This window comes from Bombyx mori, chromosome 6 (genome assembly GCF_030269925.1).
Source record: "Bombyx mori chromosome 6, ASM3026992v2".
Lineage (NCBI taxonomy): Eukaryota > Metazoa > Arthropoda > Insecta > Lepidoptera > Bombycidae > Bombyx > Bombyx mori.
In genome coordinates, this window is record NC_085112.1 from 4,373,354 (window position 1) to 4,383,665 (window position 10,312).

The following is a 10,312-nucleotide window of genomic DNA, read 5'->3' on the forward strand; positions in this document are numbered from 1 at the left end:
GTTAATTATATTGGTGTTCAATGACTATTTTCAATATGACGGTTTCTTTTGGTCGATCTCTCACATGGCTCACACAATCGACGCTGTTGACTTTATGGGTTCAAACATTATTCTGCCACCAGCAAAATTTGTCAAAGTAGTAACATAAAATTTTAATTAACTTTCTCTAGTTGATGGACCATTTATACAGTTGAAACTATGCTAACTATGATTCTAATTAGCCCGGTCCTTTAGAACTTGTCTGAACAACTTTGTAATATTATGAAGAGCAGTAGTACCGAGGATGACTTACAAAGATTTGCGAATAGCTTCATCGAAACGGAGTGAGGAACAGGAATTTTGCTTCGCAATTTCAAAAGATCAGTCTCAAGCTTAAATCCATTTGAGAATAAACTTCTTAGAGAATAAAATCAGGGGAGCGTACATTTAAATTTCTTGTTCCGGTTCCAGTTGGCGTAAGATGTTTTATTTTTGAAATGTGCTCATTCACATTTGGAACATTTGGATTCTCGATTTACAATAATGAAATATATTTACTAGTTAACGTTAGGGTGTGATTGATTCATACAATACGAATGTAAAGGCATGCAAAATGCTTTTTGACGTGACAACGTCTTATAATTCGATGGAGTCGGCTGCACGCACGAAAAAACATGACTCATTGAGGCGTTCCATTTAAGGCTAGAAGTGCAAGCGAGAGCGCGCAACGAGCGACAAAGAGGCACAATCGCCCTCCGCGTTCGGCAGTGTTCGACATCTGTCTCTCTCCTACTTGAGTGAGCGATGCATCCGCATGGACAGCTGCTATACAACAATACATTTATATGTTTTCGTCAAGTATGAAGTTCAGTGAAAAGTGAATGTGATGTCAATTGTCCACACAAAATGTCTATCAAAAAAATAAAATTAAAATTTTCTTTTGAAAAATTAAACCACTTTATCAGTATTTTATGACGTTGTCACGTTCAACTATCGTCAGTAAACCGACTTTACAGACAACCGATTTTTTCTTGACTTGATTGAGCTCTAATAGTTTTGTTTGAATTTTTCTTCTTGACGACAATTCATTGCTTATAGTCAGTCTGTTGATATTTGCTAAATCAGTTTGAAAATACTTTTGAAATTTAGGATATTTTCAGTCTTCGATGCTAGCTAAAACAGAAACCTCATCTCTAAGGCTAAACCGTTCCGGACGCTGCCTCTAATGCTGTTATGAGATTCCAAATTAAGTAAACATTGTTATTAGCCGAAGGAAATTCATTAAGCAAACTGAGTAGATTTTTGCATAATACTTTCGACAAACTCGTTTTCTCCAAGATAACGTCAGATCCGCTGTTAAAACGCTTTTTTGTCAGAGAAAACAATGCTCGTTGCTTTTAAAAAGAATTTCTTTTTTTATGTCGTAATGTAAAAGTTAAACGTTCAGCTTTCTTGATTGTTCATTGTTTTTTCGATTGAAGGCACCCGAAAGTAATTTTGAAGAGTGATTTTCAGTTGGGTGTTGAAGTATACATTTTGTTGAACTTCTTGTAATTTTTTTAAAGGCGAACATTTTTTTTTTATGATATCATTGATCGGTACTCTGATATTGTAAAATTTTTGAATATAAATATAATTTAAAAACTAAAAAGAATCACTTTTTAATAACAAGTCGAAATAAAAATTTAAATAATCATTGCTTATCTTGGGAGTTGCAGGCCACGGTAATAAGGTTATTGTAAACTAGCGACCCGCTCTCGCTTCGCTTCGGAAACTGTAATTTATTATTGATTTCTTCACTATTTAATGGATGTTATTATTCATACAAACCTTCCTCTTTAATCGCTCTATCTATTAAAAAAACCGCATTAAAATCTGTTGCGTAGTTTTAAAGATTTAAGCATACATAGGGATATAGGGACAGAGAAAGCGACTTTCTATTGTCGTTGGTTTTTTATACGTATGTAAATTTTTAAGTTGATTAACTTAAAACTTATGAAACAAGTCCTCGTTTTTCTCGATCCAGACATTGAGCATTCGCTTTGGGGCTACCGAGGTTGTTTGGTTCCTTGAAAATTATCTTTATCGTTGACTTTTGAGAGCTTTAAATCGCTTTTACTTTTTGTATGTTATTATGTACTTGTTTCTAAATTTTTGTCGTAACTTTTCATAATTCAAATGTACACACAGATAATAGAAGAATACTACATTAGAAGCCATTCTTAAAAATACTTAAACTATAGAAGATTACGTAATTTTTGGCTATTTCCTAAAATGCATTTCATATTCCCACACAGTTCGTCCATCAAATTCTTCAATGGATTCCTGTTTGTTATGCGAATTAAAAAACTTTGTATATCAAATTAAAAAAGTATGATAATTGAAAAAAATGAAGCCGTATCTTTGAAGGCTCATTTTAATTCAAGAGAGGCGAGTAACAAGGAAAGTTTCAATGTTTATGAGAGCCTCCAGTAAACAAAGCGGTGATTGCGTGAGATCCGATCTTCAGTTGTTTGCAGAAACACTCGTATACTGATCTCCACTTGTTATCAAGGCACTCGTTATGGGATCGGAATAAGTTCGGAAAAAGAAAAAGTAGCACGTGGAGTGATGTTTATTTTTATGAAGTTTGTAAAGTGATTGGTATTGTAAAAGAATACGAATCCATTTCCTTAATTTTTAGATTCCCTTCATTATTTGTCTAGATATTTTTATTTAATACTAGCTGACCCGGCAGACTTCGTAGTGCCTCAATCGATAAATAAAATAAAATAAACTTAAAACAAACAAAAGGAATCCGTCCGATGGGGGGGGACATCAAAGGAAAAACAAAATTGTTATTTTTATTTAATTCCGAGCATTTTCATATTTATTTTAAACATTTAAACCTTCTCTGGACTTCCACAAATCATTCAAGATCAAAATTAGCCAAATCGGTGCAGCCGTTCTCGAGTTTTAGCGAGACTAACGAACAGCAATTCATTTTTATATAATATAGAGATTATTTATTATACATAGTATATTTTAAGTTGAGATTATAATGTGGCCATAATAGTAGATATGTTCGAAGCTTAAATCTTTGGGAACGTAACATTGTTTCTAAATATTTAATTTAATATCTTTTATATATGTATATATTTTTTATTTTAATTTTATTACTTTAGGCAATGACGACTTCAAAAGGTTCTCAACATGATGGCAGCATTTATATTGAGATTTTTATGTTTATGTTTTATGCCTAAATTTCTTAGCTTGTTAATTTCCTTTACTTTATAATTTGTGATTTGAAAATTTGACGGAAACCAAGAGCATGGTTAGCGAAAATATATTTTAAAAATTTTTGTTTGTTTATTTGTCTGTCTGTCTGTTTGTTCCGGCTAATATCTGGAACGGCTGGACCGATTTTGATGAGATTTTCACTGATAGGTAGCTGATTATATAAGGAGTAGCTTAGGCTACTTTTTTACTTTAGCTTCGCGCTTCGTGGGACTCAGCTATCAATAACAAAATTTAATGTTTCCGAAGCGAAGCGGGGGCGGGTCGCTAGTAATATAATTTATATATGTAATATAATTTGATATAGATGATATCTAAGTTTAGCTTGAAGAGATTGGTTTCCTTTTTTGTTAAAAATTTTGATTGTATTTTAATGCTAAGAAATGTGTTTTTAAAACTTAATGAGTATTTTTGGTTTAATTTTGATCTCAATTCGTTTCGGTTTACATTCAACGTTTAATTAACATTGTATAATTAAGTGAATAAATAGTATCTTACACAGCGAAACCTTTATAAATAAATTGACCCTTTTCGTGTAAGTTATAAAGTAGCTTATTGCTCGAAAGATTTTCGACAGTAAAGAGGGCTAGTGCGATGAAGTGGTCTCCAGAGAAACCACGTAAATTACTGCTTTTCATACACGTTAGTAATAAAGATAGGGCAGCAGTCGGATACAAAGTTAATAAACATGCCCATAGTTAAATTTGATGTATATGTGATTTTGCACAAAAGTGTTTTTACATTTTTATTAACGGAAAGTGAATCTTATTTCGTGGTGGCAAGGAATCTAGTATTCACATTTTCCGGTGGGGCATCGCTGGGGGCGAGGTCGTCACTCAATTTTTATACTATCTTTCGTACCCTGTTTGTTCGGCCAACTAAATGTTTACAAAACAAACGAGTGTTTTATTTGCATGTTAGAAAGCTGAAGGTTCGTAATGGTCGTACTAATAATTTTTTCATTTGTTTGTTTTAGTAACGCTTCCCAAAGTATTTGCTTAAGGTCTTAATTAGTTATACGTTACATTTATTTTAACTGACTGTTAAGTTTTTGTGTTCTGTCGTTGTTCTTGTACGATTTAAGTTGTATCGCATAAAATTAATGACATTACATTTACTCGTAAGTTGTCACTTAGTCAAAATACACCAACATTTACGGAACAAAAATATTTGAGACCAACTGTTTGACTGAGTCGGTGGTGCAGTAGTTATTATCACTGACTGTTGTGCTGAGGGTCATGGGTTCAGTTCCCACATCGTGCAAACATATTGTGTGAAGAGCAGGTTTGTTTACCCTTTGTGTTTGTAATCTACATATGTATATATTTACACATATATGAGCATGTTTATCTGTCTCTGGTACCCATAACCCAGAAAATCTTAAAATGAGGCCGGATGACCGTGCATGATTTGTGTCCAGTTATTAAAGTTACTAGTGATTCTCCGGTAGTCAACCTTCGACTATAATTAATTGAAATTATAAGTTTGCACACTATTACGGTTCTATTGTCAAAGACTTATGATTATACTTCTATAATCACAAATTGCGCTAAGACTATGTACACAACAATGTTTAGACAACTATTATAAAGACAAATAATACGTTTTTTTTTTTTTTTTATTGCTTAGATGAGTGGACGAGCTCACAGCCCACCTGGTGTTAAGTGGTTACTGGAGCCCATAGACATCTACAACGTAAATGCGCCACCCACCTTGAGATATAAGTTCTAAGGTCTCAATTATAGTTACAACGGCTGCCCCACCCTTCAAACCGAAACGCATTACTGCTTCACGGCAGAAATAGGCAGGGTGGTGGTACCTACCCGTGCGGACTCACAAGAGGTCCTACCACCAGTAATTACGCAAATTATAATTTTGCGGGTTTAATTTTTATTACACGATGTTATTCCTTCACCGTGGAGATCAATCGTGAACATTTGTTGAGTACGTATTTCATTAGAAAAATTGGTACCCGCCTGCGGGATTCGAACACCGGTGCATCGCTCAACACGAATGCACCGGACGTCTTATCCGTTAGGCCACGGCGACTTCAAACGTATTTAATCTATGCTCAATTTGATCACAGACTATAAGCAATAACAAAAGATTGACAATAAACAATTAGTATGCTTGCGTGTGTGTGTCAAATACATGATAGTGTGTTTAATGTTTTCTTTGTTGATTTAATGTATTTTTTACGCTGAACTTAAAAATAAAAATAACATTCTGCACTCCTTTTCTATATTGTCTATAAGTGTGGAAAATTTCATAATCCTCCGTCCGCGCAATTTTTGTGAAAAGGGGTAAAAAGTTTTTGCTGCACGTATTAATATATAGATTATAATAATTTGAAGATTCTACATCCTAATATATTTTAGAATCAGGCGCCTTTATGCTTAAATATATTATTTGCACGACAAAATTCTAACACGTATCTATTTAATGTCTCGTTAACCCATTCGAGGCTTTGAGATAACGAAGTTTCGCAAACTAGCAAGTATTTATATGTAGCTGGTACTTACTGAACTTTGTCCGTGTAATCGCCTCGGCCAATGTCACGGAGAGGGTTTCACACATGGTCATTATACCGTAATTAAGAGTATTGTTTATGGATTAAACGTATGCTAGGCCGTTATAATGTGTTGTAACTTTACAAAATGCTTTAGTGAAAATTAAATATTAGTACGTTTTGAAATCGAAAAACTGGAAAATGCGTTCGAAACTGTATTTCGCATTGCTGTTCGCGTGGCAGAAATAGGATAGTGATTAAAAAATAATTGCTGGTTATGTTTTGTATTCGTTTCTTTTGATGTGAAACATCTACAGACGCACGTAAAACCGATTTCTGGCGTGGCGACGCATGCCGTGGCGACGCGTCGCCATGGGCAATCGACTGTGCGATTCTCTGCCACTCGATCCGGCGATAAGCCATCTCTCTCGCTACACTGAGCTCGGATACCTATAGTGTATACTCCGTAGTGTATACAGTGTTGTTTACTACAGTACACATAACCTGTGTTTTGCTTGAAATCAAATTATTTTTTCGTAATATTTTATTTTATCATTATGACATATTTAGTTCCTATCACAATCTGTTCTTTTCTGCATATTATTTTTACAAAATAATGTCGATGTTTCACATCTGCCAGGCGTCCCGTGACGGCTCATTTTTTTTTTTTTTGGACAAAACGATAGTTGTGGGTGTGTAGGCCTTATCCTTGAATCCTGTCCAGGACGGAAGAGCTTGCCAGAGCCTCAACAGACGAAATCTAGCTGCTCAAGGACAGTTGTATCGCGAATGCGTATCTACATAATGGTGTTCCTTTATGTTAGAAGCCGATGTTTTTATTTATTTATTAGGCACACAATACACATCACAAACTAAAAAGACTCCGACATAAAAAATAACACCAAATAAAAAAAAACAAAATCTGGCTTGCAACATAAGCCATGTGTAGCCAAGCCAATATAATGTTGGTAATTTTTATGTAGTTATTGAAAGAAGAAAAATTCGAATTTGAAGAGCTTTGGTTCGGTAAGATTAGTGTGTTATTCGGGTTTACGGGTTAATCTCACGTTTTTTTTCTGTCATTAAATCATTTTTAATTTTTTATTTTTTTTTATTGCTTAGATGGGTGGACGAGCTCACAGCTCATCTGGTGCTAAGTGGTTACTGGAGCCCATAGACATCTACAACGTAAATGCGCCACCCACCCAAATCTGACATTTCGAGTAATTTGCAGCTTTCGTGGCTTTCGACTACGAGTTTATTAATTCGTGTTGTATGCATGCTCACGTCATATATCCGATTGGGTTATAATATAAACAAATAGACAACTTTCAAATACGCAGAATACGTAGATTTCGATCACGCAGACGCCGGACCGCAAACAGTGCTAGCAAGAAACAAAGCGCACAATGCATTCAGTATTTTTAGAAGAATATACGAATTCCGAATGCACAAATAGACACTCAAAAGCACCTGCAATGTATTCTTTCACGGTACATTCTTCGTTTTCAATTTACACGACAGTAGCGTTTGTAAGCGAGAAACAGCTCAGCGAACGCATCAATTCCGAGCGTACAGGTGTCCCAACGAGTTTTGTTGTTCGACTACTGAAGGATATCGCTTTGTCTGCACTTTTCTTTGTAAACGTCTCGTGGGTCTGCACTGATGGCATCTGGTTCTTGGTTGTTTGTTTTGATTATTTTTGAAGTTATACTTCTTTAGGCGCGTTCTGAAAAAATTATGAGAGTGAAATTTTACGATGCGCGCGCACCGTGACACAAAATTAACAGAATGAAGTTGCCCACTAAATCGCTCATTACAATACGACCGACGTAACTTGGCGAGTCTGAATATAGCCGCAGGTGAACTTTCCGAACCGTACCGAGAATTACCGAATTTATACGATGTCAAGAAAAGGGATGTCCAATATGCGTGTTTGAGGATGTTGTTTAATCGATTTTTTTTCAAATTGATTAAAATTTAAATAAAAAAAAAGAAATTAATTTAATAAAAATAAAGTATAACTTTTTACGCGCGTACATAAGTACACGCACCCTTTTTATCAATACCGACAGCATACTGTATATAGATCCCAGGACAACATTGTGTTCAAGAATGTCTTCGATTGGTTTATAGGCGGCTGGTTCAATCGCCTTCCGAATAATCTACTTTGCAAAAGTTTATTTGTAAATGAGATATGTGTATTACAACTCTACATATAATATAAACGAATATTTAACTAGTTACATTAAAACGGTTAAATAAATGTACAGAGCCGTAATTTAATTTAAATCTTATTCAAACTTGGCGGCATGTGCATTGAATGGGTTATTGCTCAAGTAAAATTATACTGGAGTGTAGCTCTGACATCTGTACCGCTCGTAAAATCTGGCTACCCTCAACGGATCACGGCTTGTTCGTACAGTTATATTTTTCTTAATTCACACATTCATCATGAAAATTTAAGGTATCTTAATCTAATCTAAAATCTAAAATCTTATATTCTTAATATATAATTTTTACTGGTGGTAGGACCTCTTGTGAGTCCGCACGGGTAGGTACCACTGCCCTGCCTATTTCTGCCGTGAAGCAGTAATGCGTTTCGGTTTGAAGGGTAGGGCAGCCGTTGTAACTGTACTTAGATCTTAGAACTTATATCTCAAGGTGGGTGGCGCATTTACGTTGTAAATATTTATGGGCTCCAGTAACCACTCAACACCAGGTGGGCTGTGAGCTCGTCCACCTATCTAAGCAATAAAAAAAAAATTCATTATTCATGATTTTATGCCTCAGAAGACATTAGATCACACTTACTAGAGTACCATTATCGCCACCATGGAAACCGTAGGGCACACCGTTTGGCACCACCGTCGAGTTAGTGAATTTATTTTATTAAAATAGGATGTGCGAGACAGAAATCCGCAGAAGAACTGGTTTGGTTGACATAGCCAAAGTGATTGCTTGGAGAAAGTGGAAGTGGGCCGGCCACATATGTGCTTAAACTGACTATCAGTGGAGCAGAAAAATACTGGAGTGGAGATCTCGTACTGGACGTCGTAACGTGGGCTGTCTGCCCACCAATGAGGTCGACGACCTGGTCAAAATAATTGGTAAGAACTGGATGCGAAAGAGACTGAAAAGAATATAATGCATATGAAGATACTTAAACTCAGCATTGGTTGGACAAAGGTTGAGGAGTCATGCGAGACAGGGATGTGAGTACAGAGATGGCGTATGGGGGATGTATGTAAGGATCGAAATAATTATGGGTACATTCAAACAAATTTAGTTAAAATGCCACGAAAATTTATAAAGGCATTTAAAAAGTTAAAAGTTGAAAACCTTGGGCACGTCTTTGGCATCAGAGCGTGCTGAAAGCGCGCTGTAATATGTGAAATATCGTGGACTCAAGATCATCAGAGAGCGACTCGCGAGGTTAGAGCAGATCTTCCGCTTTGCGACGAATAAATATATTTTTTTAAATATTATCAGCCAATCTCCAGGAAAACGTAAGCATTAGAAGAAGATAAAATTACGCTATTGACTTCGAACAATTCGATTCATTCAGAACTGTCACCGCAAAATGTTATGGCAACGTAGTAAAACGAGAACGGTCAAGCAAGATATTCCTGATGAGTATCCGCAAGAACATCTGCACACGACTTTGAATAACAAAGAGGTCTATTAACATATCTTGATTACCGTGCGCAGTACCCACTTTGCTACTATATCTATATAGAGATGTTTTTTTTTTGTTTCAAATCAAAATGCATTTTGTAACTTTGTTTCCAATAATTTCGTGTGTTCTATTTCAAAGATTGATTTGTTTATGGGTCGGCAAACATTGATCGGTGGTCGGAAATATTGCACCGTATCTTGTATCTGGGTTTGAAGGGTGAGATAACAGCGATATGATGTAATTGACACTTTGACGTAATATACTGAGGTAGGTAATTTAATTCACGTTTTGATTTCCTTGGTTACCCCACTTAGTTCTTGGGTACCAGTCAAGATGCTGTATGGTCTCATCATATGCCCTATACGTAAGTAAATGTAGACAGTCCCAAACTTTGATTACTACTTTCCGATTTAGTAATCAGCTTAGTGCGGTGTACTTTTATAGTGTACTAGCGACCCGCCCTCGCTTCGCTTCGGAAACATTAAAACACACATGAAACCAAAAAAAAAAAAAAAAAAGTAGCCTATGTTCATCAGGGACAATGTCGGCTTCTAATGGAAAAAGAATTTTTCAAATCGGTCCAGTAGTTTCGGAGCCTATTCGAAACAAACAAACAAACAAATCTTTCCTCTTTATAATATTAAGTATAGATGTAAAAATTATAACAGCTCTGTATAATATATTATCGAAACTAAACGCATGAGTAGTTAGCATTGCAAACAAACAAGATATAGATTTCAATCTCTTGATTGCTTCGACCGTTATTCCATTAGCGTTTGTTATGTGTTCATATAATGAAAATGATTTCATTTGATAATTAACATGAAATTAGGTAGGTAATTCGGATTGTTGATAGACTTAACTGTATT